Source organism: Mauremys reevesii, linkage group 7, assembly GCF_016161935.1.
Source record: "Mauremys reevesii isolate NIE-2019 linkage group 7, ASM1616193v1, whole genome shotgun sequence".
Lineage (NCBI taxonomy): Eukaryota > Metazoa > Chordata > Testudines > Geoemydidae > Mauremys > Mauremys reevesii.
The window spans coordinates 25,090,476-25,107,533 of record NC_052629.1 but is presented as its reverse complement, the minus strand read 5'-3'; the positions used below and the strand labels follow the sequence as shown (position 1 = coordinate 25,107,533).

Below are 17,058 nucleotides of genomic sequence, written 5' to 3'. Positions count from 1 at the left end.
AAATTTTCATTTATTTCATATCTTAAATCTAGAATTTTACTACATTGCACTAAGAGAATTACACCCTCTAAATAACTGGGAAATATATAGACATCATACCAAAAAGGATTAGACAATGGCAGGTACCACAATTGACAGTTGCAGCTGAAATATCATTAGAGCTATTGAAAAGAACTTTCTATTCCTCTGTAAGCCATAGCAAATTAAAGAAACTATAGGCAGATGATAGGGAAAGCAGACACAAAAAAAGTCCTATTGAGCACTGAGGATAAAAGTTAGAGGAGAGTGCTGTATTAGTAATTAAAGATAATACTCCCGCCTCAATGCCACACAATGAAAGTGAAGACTTCTGGATACTGAAAATCAGATTCAGGGGGAAAAATTAAAATATATTGAGAAAGTCAACAGCAACCAGAATCGTTTATGGAAAACAATAAGTATACAATACAGGGAACAGAAGCCAAGAACATTAATGAGCAAATCGAAGACTAAAATAATGGGAACTGATTGTCGAGGCATAAGAATTGTTTGCTCCTCTAATTTAAGATGAAGGGGAAGAGCCTGTGTCAGATGAGATAATAAAAAGATTTTGATCTGAAAAAGAATTTATCATCAGATTAGCCTCAAATGCAAACATAGTATATCTGCGTATTGGGTGCCCAGATATTTTTTCCACTAGCTTCTTAACCCAAAAAAAGATGGGTATCATTAATTTATTGTGATCTGATAACACGAGAAGGGTGGGGCTTCCAGGTGCTAGGTATTGTGCACACACAGCAAAAAGATAGTCCCTGCCTTGGAGTGTACAGTCTTAATCCAATTACCCAGAGTGGCACCTACATACATACAATTAAAAAGATTAAAAGAAATCTTCACTTAAAATTCTAAGTACGTTTGCTCCTTATGATAGATTTACTTATTATAATGCACTGGCAAGACTCCTCTTTAAACGTATATAGCAGCGCCAAGTTCTGTCCTTAGTACTGCAGGCCAAACACACCACCAATTAACTCTTAAAATACGTTAAATAGCAGCAAGACAAAATATACATGTAAATAGCTGCTCCATCGTGGCAATGTTATCAAGAACTAATCTAACTAGATATACACACAGATTCTTATATTGGTGCCCGTCATTGCAGTAACTAAACACCTCAGGGTGAAAAGTAATGAGCAGACTTGGATGTTCGGAAACAGATTGGGATCCTTTTTTAAAAGTTAGAGTGAGGGACATAGGCTTTCTCCTATTTATGAAGCAGCCCTGGAAATGTTACATAGAAAAAATATATCTTTAAAATAAATCACAGGCCCAGAAAGAGCTTGGGTGTAAACAGCAAGTGCGTACTCACATGGGGATGCTGGGAAGATACATTTTATAACCTATCCCCACAGATCAGAGAAAGTAAAATAAGAGAATCCAGTCTCTTATTTAATATGACCATCAAAATTAAAGATGATTAGCTTGCCATCCCTAATTACCATACCCCCATTTGGTTTGAATATTCTAAACAAGTGCTACTTCTAGGTGACATTTTAGTGTCTATCAATCAGCTTCTCTGAAAGCTGCAACATCTTACCTGTGACAGAGTGCTAGGAGCCTAGAGAGACCAGAGTTATGGATCAGCTAAGGATACATCTGCACTTGAATAAAGGATCTGCAGCACAGCCATGGCTGGCCCAGGTCAGCTGACTCAGGCTTATAGGGCTCAGGCCACAGGGCTAAAAACTTCTGTGTAGACATTTGGGCTCAGGCAGAAGGCCGGGGTTTGGGACCCTCCCACCTCGTGGCTCCAGACCAAACCTCTAAACCGCCCTGCAGCCTGAGTCAGCTGACCCAGGCCACCTGCAAGTGTTTTAATGTTGTGTAGCTGTATCCTTAGGTGCTAGCTATTCCCTCAGAGGGGACTTAATTGGAAGATGGGTACTCAATAGCTTAATTAGGCAGGATGCTGATGAGCTAATGAGAACAATCAACTCATTGGTTGGGAACAATTAAGAGACAGGAAGAAAGTGCCAGGGGAGACTGGCAGGGGCTACAGGATCTCAAGATAGAGACACCTTTCCCACTCCCATCCTAGAGTGTGGGCTAAGAAGGAAGCTTATGCCCACTTCTGTGTTGCTGAACAAGGCTGTACTAGGAGGGGACCTAATAAATGACACAATGGTGTTTACAAACCTTGAAAGATGTCTTGGCTGTTTGAGGTGGTCTAAAGAGCAGAGAAGAGAGTCCTGTCATGTTACCCAAAGGTAACTCCCCTGTAGTGGGGAAATAATAACAGTACACACTAATCTATTCAAAAAGACCAGCAAACATGCAGCTGAAACTACATGAAAGCCTAAGTAACTTCAGATAATTTAGTGATGTACCAATATAAAGAGTGTGTGTTCATCTTAGGTTCATTATGCATTGCCGCTTGTTCTGTTTTAGTCAACTTTATGTGAAGCAAAAAACACATTTAAAACAATTACAAGCTCCTACAAAAAAAAAGATTGCAACTGCCTGTTCTGAAAAAAAATATTCTGCAATTTGTGTACATGATCTATCGCATTACACTGGGAAATTAGTTTTAAGTACAAAATAAATCAGCAGTAAGTGTCTAGCCCATTCCATGTCAAATCAAGCATTAGCCTGGTGCGTCATGTCTTTGTACAAAAAAGGCAAAAGCACAAAAAATATTTACATTTTACTGAGCTAGCAAGCAAGCCTTTGCTTGAAGTGTTTTTGTACAGTTTGTCAAGTCTCTCAACTGTAAGTTTTAAATAACATGCTCAATTTTTGTATTGAGTCCAAAGGACTTGTCTGAAGCCTGGCTTAATTAAAGTGTTCAAGCATCTCAACTCTGCTTTAGGTTTTGGGTTTTTTGTTTTGTTTTTTTAATGAAACAGTAATAGTGACTGGACACTGGATCTGAGGCAGTGACATTATATGTCTAGGAACAACTAGGAATAAGTGAGAAGAATGGGAACTGTGAGAGAGTAGAAACAAAACTTTGACATCCAAGATGAAACCTTTACCCCACTGAAGTCAATGGGGCCAGGATTTTGCACCTAAAATATGAAAGTCACTAGTGAAAGCGTTACCCTGGAATTTGACATTCCTGCATGTACTCCAGAACTCGACAGTACCGCAGTCAGGCATTCTGTATGTTCAGCCACTGCCAGCTGAAAACCAAACATCACATAGCGAGAAATAATCTTAGGCCTTTGTGAGACAAGGTCAGACAGCTGCATGCTTGCAGTTTGTTAATCAGAATGAGAGGATGTGACAGAAAGTTATGGAAGAGAGTGAGTGAATAGCAGCCTTGGTTTTAGGTGCCCCTGATATATTGTTGTTATGGCTAGAAATATTATTAGAAATGTTTTGAGATAATGAGTAGTTTGCTGAAATTAGGTGATCTGGTGACCCAGTAGAGGTTATTATGCTGACCCACTAGGAGTCACTACAGGTTATGTATTTTGTTAGAGTTAGCTATAAAAGATTAAGTAAAAGTAAATACCTTGGAGTAAATACAATTTGAGGGAGCTTTTCTTTGGGCAAGGAGCTGACATCTAAATTACCCATCAGCTGGAAGGAAAGAGGGTCCCTGGAAGCCCCACTGGTTATCACTTGAAACCATCTCAAATTATGAGTACCTATATCTGGGATGTCTGAAACCTACTGAGAATGCGTGTGTACACTTAATATCTAATAAATAGTAATTATAAGAGCATACTTGCTTGTATCAATCCTTTATCGTACAGAAGCACTCTGTTCCCATTGATTTATTCCTGACATCGCCTGGAGAGAAATAGTTAAGTTACTACTGCTTTGGGTTCTGAAAAGCCTCAGGTAACAAAAATATTGAACTCTATTTATATTAAATAGTCGGTGGCTTACAGCTATTTGTGTAAGATATAAAGCACTAAAGGAGTATATTAGTGTTATTGCAGTAAAGGACTTGTAGTTGGGATGATTTTAGGCAAGTAGAATATATTTTTGATTGAGTCTCCTGCGTCCTTTTTATGGGCCTGATTCAAAGCCCAATGAGACAATGGAATGTCTCTTGTTGACCTCAAAAGGTCCTATAAGGGCATAAGTAAGCTATAAAACAGCTGTGCCTACACTTGCAAACATCTTGGTTACATATGCTGGTCACAATATGTCCCAAAGTATTAAAGGCTTTAGCGCTAGCATTGTGGGCAACTCAGAGATTATGTGTTTGAACTCTACATGGTTATATACTCTCAGATGGTTCTTCTTTGGAGGAGTCAAGCCACCAACATTCCTGCACAAAGAAACAGCACTACAATCCCAGTCATTAGCAGATAGGCAAAGCTACGCAAGTGGTCTGAAAGGTTCAAACGTTTGTTCAGACTGAATTTATTAGGCCTAACCCTTATGGGGTACAGCATCACTTGGACCTATGTGCAGTATACACTTCAAATTCAAACTCAGAATATAAAAACCTGCAGTGGTTTGCAAAAAGAGATTACAAAATCTTTACCGTAGCCTCGCTGTAGGTTATGTTTGAAACAGTTCATGAGAGGATTACAACTTCAGAGTGATTTGAGCAGTAAAGTGATGAAGCAATATCATGTCAGTATAAATCAGGGACAGTTCAGTATACAACTATATTTTACTGACAATCTCAATTACGTCTTTTGGAGGGTGGTATATCTGCTATCAGTCTCCAACTGTAGGTCAAAATTCTAGGTTGCATCTACACAGATTCAACTGGCTCTTAAGTTCATTGTTTTAACTGTCAGTTATTTCCACTATTTCAAAGATTAGAGAATCAAAAGTAAAGTATACTAATCCCTCCAAAGAGGAACCATGAATTCTTTGCAGCATAAACTAGCATATTTATTTCCTGACAGGATATTAGCCATGTTTTTTGTGTATGATTCTCAAAACTCTATTGAGGCCAGATAAGGAATTGCTAAAGATGTTTACAGGTGCCACTATTTGCTGAAGGCATGTGTTGATTTTTTGTTTGTTTGTTTGACTTCATCCCATACTATTCTTCATAAAGTACTCCTACTGTCAAAAATGCAAGGTATGTCAACAAAAACTCCTAGGAGGTCTGGGCCCCCCTTTTTCACTTAAAAAGAAGAGAAAAAAAAAAGCTTTCTGGTTGCACAGCTAACCTTAGGAATGAAACAATATTTCTAAAAAGTGAAAACTGCAGACATGTACATCAACGAGGTATTAACTCTTGGCAATGATAGTGGATCACTGTCATTGATGGGATATGTGGGTCAAGAGCAGCATGTTTCTCAAACTATGTAGACTTGGCCCAGAGACCAGAATGTAAAGTATAATTTGTCCCTCTTCACAGCATGCGTTTGACACCTATCAGGAAAGTGCCTGAAATACAGAATAAGTAAACTTTATTTTATATGGTTCATTGAACAATGCTATCTGAACTAGCTGAAAGTTATCCCAAATCTGAGATTACAAAAGTAAATGATTTTAAGGAAATAAAAGAGATGAAGTAATAACAGAAGAAGCTAACAGATTATGTTGCTTAAAGCTACTAATTGTAGAGCAGTGTTATTGTTTATGGTGTACTGTAAATTGATGTCAGACAAAGATGTGATAATAAGTACATGTAACAATCAGACAAGTTAACAATGTAGAGTATGGAAATTCTACTGGTCTATAAAACACTTAATTCTGGTTTTGCTGGTACATCTTTACATTTCCATACAATGCCATATGTTCCAGACTAGTATCTCAAAAGACAGTAGATCCTATTCTGCACTCAAATCTGAACACTCTGTTAACTTTAATGCTGAATTTAGCACAGTGTCTATAAAGGAGGAAGATGAAATCCTAATCCCTTCAGTAATTTCGTCAACTGCTATCCTAAGAAAAATGAATACATGCAGTAACTGTATATAAGTACAAGCAAAACCAAGCTTCCAGAAGAATTACTATTCTACCCCCATTCCCTACTGTTGAGCACTTCCTGTAAACAGAAGATATTTGCCTGGACATTAAGGCTTGTTGGGATTTCGACTCAACTTGTCCAGTTCTCGGAGAACACTTTGTCCAGTTCTGGGATCCAAAAAGAAAACCCCTCAGTCCAATTCCAGAGTTAGTCACTCAGGTTCCTTTATTTGCCATACAGCAAACCTATGCTGAGTTGATCAGCCTCAAGTGTAAGGGTTGGGTATATGGCACACCACACATCCAAAGTTACACAGCAAACCTCTTCCTTTCTATACATTATGTAGAGTATACATTGCAGAACGTATTTGGATTGGATTGGTTACTTTGCAGGAACCAGTTCCTATAGTGTACAGCATGCTCTGTCCATGCATTTTCCACCTTCAACCTTTTCTTTAGCTCATCTCTACATTTCTAGCTCCTTGTCCATTATCTTATCTTGTTTGTAGTAAATGGTTCCCTGGGTATTCTCCCTCTTATTTTAGCTGTTTCAAACTTTGACTTTAGCATACTGCTTGTTAAGCCCTTATTTACGAATTAATATTAAATTTAACCTTCCCAATCATGCCCAGTAAGAAATGAGGCAAGTTACTGATGTCAAGCTAAGCCTATAAGGCCTCATATACATGGGAAAGTTTTTTCAGTATAACCTAGGGTGTGAATTTACACCAATATAGTTATTCTGGTATAAAAGTATCCTCAGTGGGGTTCTACTGGTATAACTTTCCCAGTGTAATTATATCATTATAACTAAGAAAAGTTTTCCCTGTAGACAAGCCCTGAATCAGTGAGCCAGAATCTCTACTGCCATGTGGCTGGTTTGTACTGTACTGACAGCATTAACTCTAAAGCCAGCATAATAGGGCACAGTACAGATCATTCTCTGGTGACAAAGAGCCTGTAGAGGGGCTCTTACACCATTCCCCCACCCTGATGAGAGTGTTGCAGGGGCATGACTGGAGGAAACGGGGCAGAACTGGGACACCACTTTACCACATGAATCTTCAGTTGCCTTTTCAGCCTTTTGGAGCCATTCACAACTGGCATCGCTTAAGTCCTTAGACTACTCTAACGTGACAAGAGGATATGTCCTATACAATGCTACAGCGAGATCAGGCTCATACAAAGGTGAACTTTCTACTTTGCGCATGCACACTGGCTTGTGCTGTGTAGATCATCCAACCCCAGGAACTGGCCCTAATGTTTGTAATCATGTGATATTCCGTCTTTATCTCAAGATGCAACACAGCTCTCACCCTTCACAGATTAGTTAGTAGTCCTGAAAGGGGGGCAGGGGAAATCTATCCCTTTAAAGCATGTCTCTTGCTTTCAGTGGTACCAACTGTACATGCACAGAATTGGTTGTTGTCTGCACATATAATTATGGGGTACTCAGAGACAGGCACTATTAAAACATTAAGAAAAAATGTCTGGTGGGAAATTTGAGATTATACACCACAGATCAAATGTACATATTTTTGACATACACAGGTCAGAAACAATGAGATACTACACATGCTAAATAGTATCTGCTATGATTGATTGCAGCATTAGTCTTCATAATCCTTAAACTAACAAAGCTCTGAGAAAGGTGAAACTAGTAAAAATATCTAATCCAAGTTAAACCACCTTTAGTAGCACAATCCTAAAGTGAAAGATTTTAGTAAGACAGTCACTGCAAGTGAAGTTCTCAGAGGAATTAAAGAATGAAAATTCACTTCACAGGCTAAAATGCAGGAGGCGGGCAAATGGTCTCAATATATACATGGAAATAAAATTCATAGATAGCAGGGTATTTAGAGGGCTCATTCAGCTTTCACTAATTTAATTTCATTTTGAGAGACTACCCCATTTAGGACATTAGCACATCTTCTGAAGACTTTCAACTAACCCACGTCCATATTATTTATATATAATTTTATTTAAAAGAAAATTAACATCCAAGCCCAATTCTTCCCCACATTAATACTCCTACTCCAACTACTGCTTTCTCCTCATGGTGTCCCTCGGGGATATATTCTAAATGTAAAGTAAAATGGGATTTAAAGAAAAAAAAAAAGTTTATCCCTGCTCCCCCTGAAGTCAATGGTAAAACATGGACTAAGCTAAGCTATTCCTTCATTGAATCCTCCACAGACAGTAAAGCATATATTTGTTGTCTTTGTTGTACTTCTTGAAGTCCTCTTATTCCAGGGATATTGTCAGATTTAAATTTGCATGTTTATAATGTATATAAATATCTATTATTTCAATAGTTATTGAAAAATCACTTACCTTTGTACTTTGCTCTTTTTGTTTATGGCATTTAATCTTTGCAGTTTAACTCATCTTTGACAATTGAAAATAGACTAATCAGTTTTGGAGTTTTTTTGTTATTCTTTAGTTTGATTTTCAGTCTCCTACACTAGCATAGAACCACAAATTAAAACAAAGATGGTTCCAATCTTAAATGTCTTTTTTTTAAAAAAAAAAAAGGATGGGGGCTGAGGTGATCTCTAAAATTAGAGACCCATTAAGTTTTTTTAGATCCTGAAAAAATGGTTGAAACAATAATTAAAACATGAATATATGGTCTAATAGAGTCAAATTAGCACAGATTCTGTAAAGAATAGCGCGTCTCCCTAATTTATTGGAATTCTTTGAGCATGTCAAAGAAAAAAAGGTCAGGTGAGAATCTGAATTTTCAAAAAGCTTGACAGTTCCTCACAGTTCATTAAGAGCACGAAGTAATCAGAGTATGAGATGTTCCATCATGGATTAGAAACTTGCTAAGAGACACAAACAAATAATAGGAATAAATGATTTTCAGCATGACAACAGTGTTGTGTCCTGGGAATCTTTAAAGTATAAGAACTAATGCTTAATTTACAATAGGGTTGGAAGAATAATTCCGATATCCATAAATTCAGATCATAACAAAATAGTAGAGGGAAGAGTCTATTTTCCTGTTCAGATTGTCATCTAGGATCTCCCCCTCCCTGCTGTTGATGAAGTAAATGGTACTTCATTCCTTGCCCGTGCATGTGCTTTCATTAAAAGGGTGGGCTTCTTGAGGAGCAGATGGGTAATACAGATTAATGCAGCCTTCCCATCTAAGCACATTGCTATTTGGCGCCAAAGATCTTGCCAAATAAGCCAAACAACTAGAGACTGGGCACTGTATCAATATGACCCGTGCATGAGTGTAGAGAAAGCCAACAGAGCACATCAATTTTCATCTGCTAGCTTCCAGTCTGGTCAGTAAGAGCAATGGTCCCAGTTGGAACATCTCAACTGCTGCCCAAAGAAAAATGACACATACATGGTTAGGGAAATATGTGATTAGTAATCCACTTCTTGGCTAGAGTAACTCTTATAAAAATATTCTGCCACATTCTTTTGGTCATACAGAATGTGGTCTAGCATACTTAAGGAACTAGCTGAAGCAATCTCAGAGCCATTAGCAATTACTTTTGAGAACTCCAATCTTCTGGGACCTCTCCCATCCTCCAGAAGAGAAAACCTAGTACCCATCTTTAAAAAAGGGAACAAAGAAGGGCTCAGGGAATTATAGACCAGTCATTTTAACTTCAGTACCTGGAAAGATACTGGAGAAAATTATTAAACAATCAATTTGTATGCACTTGGAGGATGATAGGGTTATAAAGAATAGTCAGTATGGCAGTATGGAGTACTGTGTCAATTCTGGACACCATAATTTAGAAAAGATGTGGACAAATTGGAAAGTCCAGAGGAGAGCAACAAAAATGATAAAAGGTTAGTAAACTTGACGTATGGGTTTAAAAAACTGGGTATGTTTAGTCTTGAGAAAAGATGATTGAGCGGAGATCTGATAACAGTCTTCCAGTATGTTAAGAGGGGTTATAAAGAGGATAGTGATCAATTGTTCTCCATGTCCACTGAAGGAAGAAAAAGTAGTAATGGTCTTAAAATACAGCAAGGGAGGCTCCAGATCAGATATTAAGGAAAAACCTTTAACTATAAGGGTAGTTAAATTCCTGAATAGGTTTCCAAGAGAGGTGGTGGAGTCCCCATAATTGAAAGCTTTTAAAAATAAAGTTGGACAAATACCTGCCAGGGATGGTCTAGGTTTACTTGGTCTTGCCACGGCAGAGGGGGCTGGACTTGCCGACTTCAAGGTCCCTGCCAGTCCTTTATTTCTATGAGAGAAGCATTTGAAAATAGAATTTGTTATTATTGCACTTAGTTTTTTGATATTCCCTTTGATGCCACTTGTGTGGTAACTAGTGCAAATCAGATTTCCATGCACTGGTTGACTTTCAGCTGGTAAATTGAAATTAGAGTATCTTCATTCCATCAATTAATTACTCAATTTTAGAACCTAAGCACCAAAGGGACTCTGAACACTTCTTCCAATTCTTTTACAACATAAGTAAGATTGTAGAAATTATCTAGCTAAAGCTGTAAATTTTTGTGAAAAGCTGATTTTAACTACTTCACAATTGCCATACTTTCTAAGGCATCTGTTCTCATGACCATTCCCTGCTCAGATCGAATTTTTGGGAAAGTTTGAGATTAATCAGATTAGCCATTTTAAATGCAATTTTATAAAAGTGTTGGTTTATCACTGCTTGCTAATTGTTCTAGTGTCCGCCAAAACACGTTCAATAGCATCTAATTTAAAAGGCTACAAAATTGTTTTATATTCTATTCTATTGAGGGTTGGGTGAAATCTTGTTGAAGCTGGTGAACATAGTAGCCACTCTTTGTTTGGAATAAAGATAAGTAATTACACTCCTTTCTGGAATAGATAGCTGAAACAATAGGAGCCACTTCCCAAAACAGAGGCTGCATGCCAGGCTGGAGCCGGAGGTGAGCTATGAGGTCTGAATGCAAATACAGAGTGGTGGCTATTATTCACTGGATGTGAGAGAGAGAAGCAGCAGAAACTGCACAGAGCATTCAGAGAAAGCAGTAAGGAAGCCCAGTAACCCACCAGAGAATCACTTGTAGCATGACCCTGAAAAAAAGCTCAGAGTGATCTTTTGGATAGAGTGCTGGCTGGAAAAAAAGTCTTTGAACTGTGAGTAAAGAAACTGTGTCCAGCTGTTTGATTACTATTGTGTTCAAGGAAACAGGCCTTTATGTACATTCTCTGGAAACAAACAGGATTCATCAATGAAATACCAGGCTTCACCTATGCAGACCTTACTGTGATGCCTCCTTGCACTGCAGGAAACACCCAAAAACCTGAACAGTAAACTCAACAGGGTAGACTTTGAAGTTTCATATCTAATCAATTGTTCTGCATGTCCACTTGAGGTAGGACAAGAAGTGATCCTAAGTGAAGGATTTGGGGATTTTTCATTTTGGCAAGAAAAAAAATGTTTTAAAACTGCATTTTTTTTCTTTTAGGACCCCAACTTGTGGGGATGACAATTTATTCACTGAGATCTAATGTAAAATGCTGAGGAATCCTGCTAAACATGTTAAACTTTGAGGTATTTGTTTTATTAAGCAGCTTCTTTTCCTTAAACAACCTTTTTAAAAAATATGCAAGTAAATGAACAAGGAAGATTTATATCTAGAAACCTTTAAGTGATAATTTGATAGCAACAACCTGAGACAACTGATGCCATCTTAGATTTCTCAAGTTACAAAAGGAAGCTGCCAATCCTGTCCTGGGAGTCAAAGATCCTTTCTTATGGCTGAATGTAATATCTGTCTTGCAAACTCATAACTTGTCAGATAAATTATACCTTTAGGCTCAAAATGAAATTTAGACCTGAAAAGCACATTTAAAAACCTCATATCAATGAGGCAGGCATTTCCTGTGCAAAACTATTATCTGAAGCAAGAAATTAGTGTACTCTAATGTAAGAGAGCATTTCAAATAAAAGTAGGCTCTTTAGCTGATTATTTTTCAATGTGAACATTTGCAATTTTCCTTGTTATGGACTCACTTCTACCATCTGAACTCTACCAATTATATATTTACCCAACAACACAAAAGACTGACAAATATTGTGGGGCTCGCTTTGATACACAGTTCCCATAGACTTCAGTATCTTGCAAGGGGGAAATCAAATCTTGCATCAGTATAAAATACATGAAAAGCATTTCACGCTTATCTGTGCCTTTTGCTGTTGGTGTATTTCTTGCTTCATTAATTCCCCACCATCTAGCTTATGGCCACTGTTTAAATAGTGGATATATACAATGGTGTAGTATAAAAAGTATCAGTAAAAGTGTGAGGGATCACAGGCCTCAAGCCCAGGTCCATAGGCAGTGCCCTGACTGCCACCCAGCAGCTCACCTGAATAACCAGGGAAGGGTTAGCTTGTAGAGGGCCCCATCCCCAAAGTCCCCAATTGGGGGACCATCAGCCCCCTGGTTGGTTGATAGGCTCTGTATAACCAGGGAAGCTGTCTGAGTAACTGAGGAATCCTGGCTGGCTACTACTGAAGACCCCTGACTCCCAGTTCCTGCTGTTCTGCCCTACTCCATGGCCTTGCTCCTCTGTCTTACCTCTGAGATGGTCTCCAGCTCTGACCTCTAGCATGGCACCTGATACTGTCTTTGGTTTTGACCCTTGGCTCTGAACAGTATGCCTGACTGTCCACACCCTGCTCATTGCAATAAAGCTTAGGATGGTCACATTACATATGATAATCATGAAAGATGTGCAGATCATACCACGACAGCCAATAAAATAGTTGTAGCATGCCATGCCATTGTTTAGTGTATATATACACCACACATTCTACAGAGAATGTATTTTAAAATAATTGTTTGTATTTTTTGCATCCCTCCATTTGTAAAACCAGCTGCCCTTGATAGGAGTCCAACTGCAGAGGGCTTAGAAAAAAAGAAATAGAAACCCAAATGGCTTAAAATAGGTTTTTTTTAAAATATTACTACTTAAGGCATATCTTGAGACTTCTTAGGAACAAAAGCAAGTGCTGTGAATCCCATTAGAAAGATGGGACTGTCCCCTTTCTAATGATATAAAGCTCCCACTTATCACTCCCAAGAGTCATTAGAATTAACTATTGTCCATTCTGGGTTTTGGGCAGTTTGAGTTTTTTCTGGGGTGGAGGAGGAGCAGGTATTGTGGGAGGAAGATGAACAGGAGGAATTAAAGCATGACAGTTCAGGTTTTTCCAAGGACTGCATGTCAGAAGGCAAAGAACAGGTGAGTTGGCCAAAAGTGCACGATAAATTGTAGGATCATGTGATGTTTATCACATAGCCATGTAATAACAGAGTCATATGATCAGTTCTCTAGCAATCACATATATATGGACCATATACACATTTATATAGCTAGCAACTCCACTTTCTGGAACTTTCCCAGAATTATATCCATTTTGTTTAGTATTCACTTTCCTTTCTACATAAATAAGAAAGATCTTGTCTGTGCATAAGAATCATTTAAATCAAATGAGATTTTAAATACATACAGAGATTAGTTAGGCTAACTTATGCTCTGTACGCTAAAGGTCGTAAATTGTTGTTTCCAATCTATGAGTATAATGTAGTAGAATAAAGATAGACGGAAAATAAATCAAATTAACCCTAAATATATTTCCATTGCTGGAAGAGAAATGTCTATTTTGCACCATTAATATTAATACTTCTGTATTTATGTTGTCACAATGGCTTACTTCTTCCTTTGTGAAAATACTCTGGGGTTTGCTTGTTGTGATATCAGACACTGGCCTAATGAAGTCCTAAATCATATGCTGGTGTTTTGTTGTAAAATGCCTATTCTCTTATGCATAGAGCTGTCACAGATTTGAACTCCCTTCTCTCCCCAGTCCATAATACATTTCCTGGTAAGCTAGTAATTAAGGGGCAAATTCTGAAGTCATTAGAATTAGACTTAATACTGTTTACTATGGTTTGATATAATCAAAAGTGGTATAAACATTTGTGCTAATGCAGGGCTTTGAACAAAGCTAAGGTTAATTAAGGCTGAAAACATGACACCAAGACAATAAAAGATTATTATTTAATTTCAACTACAGTCCCCTAAAACATTCACAGATAATACAGAACCTGCAAAACACATTCCAAAGACAACTATGACAATAGCATATTTCTTCACAGCCATGGGTGAGCAATGAATGTGTAGCAAACAATTACAAGGATTATAAGGACAACAAAAATGTAAAATCCTCCTCTATCAGCTGACTACAGTAAGCAGTCAGTCAATGAGAATGTATTTGTCTGTTACAGCTATCCCCCTGTTCCATTTTTGTTTCTTACAGCTGTCCCCTTACTCCATTTTGTTTTTGTTCTCCTCCTGTGGCCACCCCTCCTTGGCTGTTAAATTGTTTACCAGGGCCACTGACCTTCTCAAAGGGAGGGCCCCTTAAGTCATTTACCAAGAGCCATTGCCCTTCTCAAAGGGATGGCCACTTGTGCTGTGTGCTAAGTGGGACCACTGCCCTGTTCAAAGGGTTGGTCCTGTTATCACCTTGTTAAACCTGGGCTTTGTGTAGGGTAGGCAATGTCCAGAGCTGCAAGATCGAATGTGTTTTTGAGATCCTGGACATGAGTCATAGGCCTCATGTGCTTTTGAGTCCTGAGGTGTGAACTCACACCTATTGTCCAGGACTCTGCCCAGGCACGTCTCTGTGCTCACCTGCAGTTTTTCCCTGTGTCTCCTCCCCTGTGACAGAGGGAGCCTATCAGGATTACTGGCGGGAAACTGCCTGAGTTTGTCTTTAAAAAACAGGCATTTTGAAACAAACATCAGAAAGGTTCCTGCATTGCTGCCTGGTCTGATCAGCCAGGGGTTCTGGGGGGTCCTTTCTCCGCTCTCGTTTTATTTTTGAGCGTACCCCCATTTTTAAAACCTCCCCCCCTCCCATGAAGAACGAATTGCAGCCTGAGAGACCTCCTGATTATCAAGACCGTACCGAGTCCTCCTTGCTTCTTCTGATGTTGTTGCTGCTTCTGCCTTTGCTGCTGCTTTGGGGACTGGTAAGAATCCCTCTGTGAAACTTTCTATACTTTTATTTTATTATTTTAGCTGCTGGCTCTGTTTCCCCAGCACACAGACTCAAGCTAAACCTTGGTCTGTGTCTTAAAACCTCTCAAACTCCGCGGCGCTTTGCCGCTAAAAATAAGTTTGTGCCGCCGCTAAGCTCTGCTCCAGTGGGCTTTGCTTCGGGGCTCACTGCTTTCAGCCGTATCCACTGCTGCAGCCACCATCCCTTGGCTTCCTTGGGGGCTGCCTTGGGAGCTGTATCCTGGGCCCATACCACTCTGCCCTCTGTAACTTCCCCATAGCATAAGGTGCACCATAGGTTTTGCTTTTTAGTCTAATAAGTCATAGTTTGCTAAGATTGTAGCGCTTGTAAGTTTCACCTGCCTTGCTAGAGTTTGCTGTTTTGTTGCTCCGTATAGTTGCTTGTTATAGTTTTGCTTAGAATTGTGATATTTGTTGTTTTGCCTAGTTGTTGGTTAAGATAGATTTTAAAAAGCCATTGCCTGGTTGTATTCTGTACCTGTTTTGTTACTTTGTATAAGCTGCTTGTCGTTTAATTAAGTTAGACGATAGATAAGGTTTTTTGTTGTTTGACTTCGTCTTCCCGCTGTCCCGATCTCTCTCTGAACTTTCCCGTGTCTGTTTTTCCCCCGCTCCAATCTCCCCCTCTGTGTACTTCTCCGTGTCTCCCTGTTGTAACCCTTTTCTGCTTTTTCCCCCGCGTCTGCATCACCCTCCGAACTTCCCAAACCCCTTGTTGCTTCTCCCCGTGTAACTTCCCAAACCCTTTGCCGCTTCTTTCCTTTTTTTGGGGAGGGGGTGTCCGCTTGTTGCTTAAACCTCCCTCTAGCCCTTCTTTACACTTCTCTGCTGCCTCTCCCTGTATCCCCTGTGTTCGTGCTCCCGCTTCTCCGCTGCCCCTCCCCTACCGAAGATCACCATCACACTGCTCCGTTTGTCTTCACCCCGCTGCTCCGCAGCTTCCCTGAAGTGCTCTCCGCTGCTGCAACCTGTTTCTTCCCTCAGCCGTCTCCCCCATTCTCCACGTGCCTTCCCATCGCTTGCACGTTCAGCGCCCTCCCCTCTTGCTGCTCCCAGACTCCCCTTAAGTGCGCTCCAGCTGCTCTTGTCTCCCGTACGTCCAGCCCGCAGGCTCCTGAAGACTGCTCTGGGCTTCACCCCACAGGGCTTCAGAGTCTCTCGCTGCTTGCAGCTGCACTCTCCTCTCATCAGTTGCCACTGATCATTCATCCCCCTCCCCACTCCTGTTTCTCGACCCAGCCTTTAGGTACACTCTTGCAGATTATCTGCTATCACAGCCTCACAAATTAAGTCATTAATTTTCTTTTATACTGTTACATTGCATAATTTCACTTATCACCCATATTGTATCATTGCACTGTGATTCACATTTTACTTGTGGTTATAACACCCCATTGGTTGCCTCCACTTTTCTGATATACTTTGTATTGCATTGAAGCTACCATTTTACTTTGCATTTCTTTTGGGTACATTTTGCATTCCACACTGTATCTAAAGTTGTTCCTATATAAAGTTGAGTTGCTTATTGACTGTACTGTATAACATTGTGCTGAACCCCACTTACTGTACCCCGCTGTTAGAACTCCCTACACTGTTCAGTAAGAACCCCCCCATCATTTTCTATTGTAAACACCCTATACACCCCATCCCATCGTATTTCATTGTTAAATTCCCACCACTTCCTTTTTCCTTTAATAAAGAAATTAATTGGCACCCCACCTGTGTGGTAATTGCTCCCCAAGATCCCATATACCTGCGGGCAGGGACAGTATTAACTCTTCCATAAGGGAATATTTGCACCTGGTCTTAAACATAATATAATGAGCCATTCCCTTGTTGGGGATTACATCAAGGATAAATTTGGTCTAAGTATTGAAACAAAGGGCTACATTCAAGTTTTGTAGATTACACATAGGTAGCTGTAGATGTACACAAGGCTGCCCAATTTTCAGAGGTGCATTGCTTCCAGAGCCCCAATTGATTTCAACTAAGATAGAGAGGTAGTATGGTCCAATGGATAGGTCATTGGACTGGGTGTCTGATACCTGAGATCTAGACCTGGTTCTCTTGTGACCTTGAAAAGACCATTTTAATTGTGTGCCTCTGATTTGACCCCCACCCTTTGT

The 17,058-nt window shown here is 39.5% G+C and overlaps 1 long non-coding RNA gene across 1 annotated transcript in view; it reads left to right on the top strand.

Moving 5' to 3' along the window:
* The window catches only part of LOC120368982, a 31,539-nt gene extending 20,572 nt beyond the window's left edge, over positions 1-10,967 (top strand). Inside the window, exon 3 of the long non-coding RNA XR_005582868.1 lies at positions 10,703-10,967. This is a non-coding gene — a long non-coding RNA (uncharacterized LOC120368982). The remainder of the gene's footprint in view (positions 1-10,702) is intronic.
* The last annotated feature ends 6,091 nt before the right edge of the window (positions 10,968-17,058 follow it).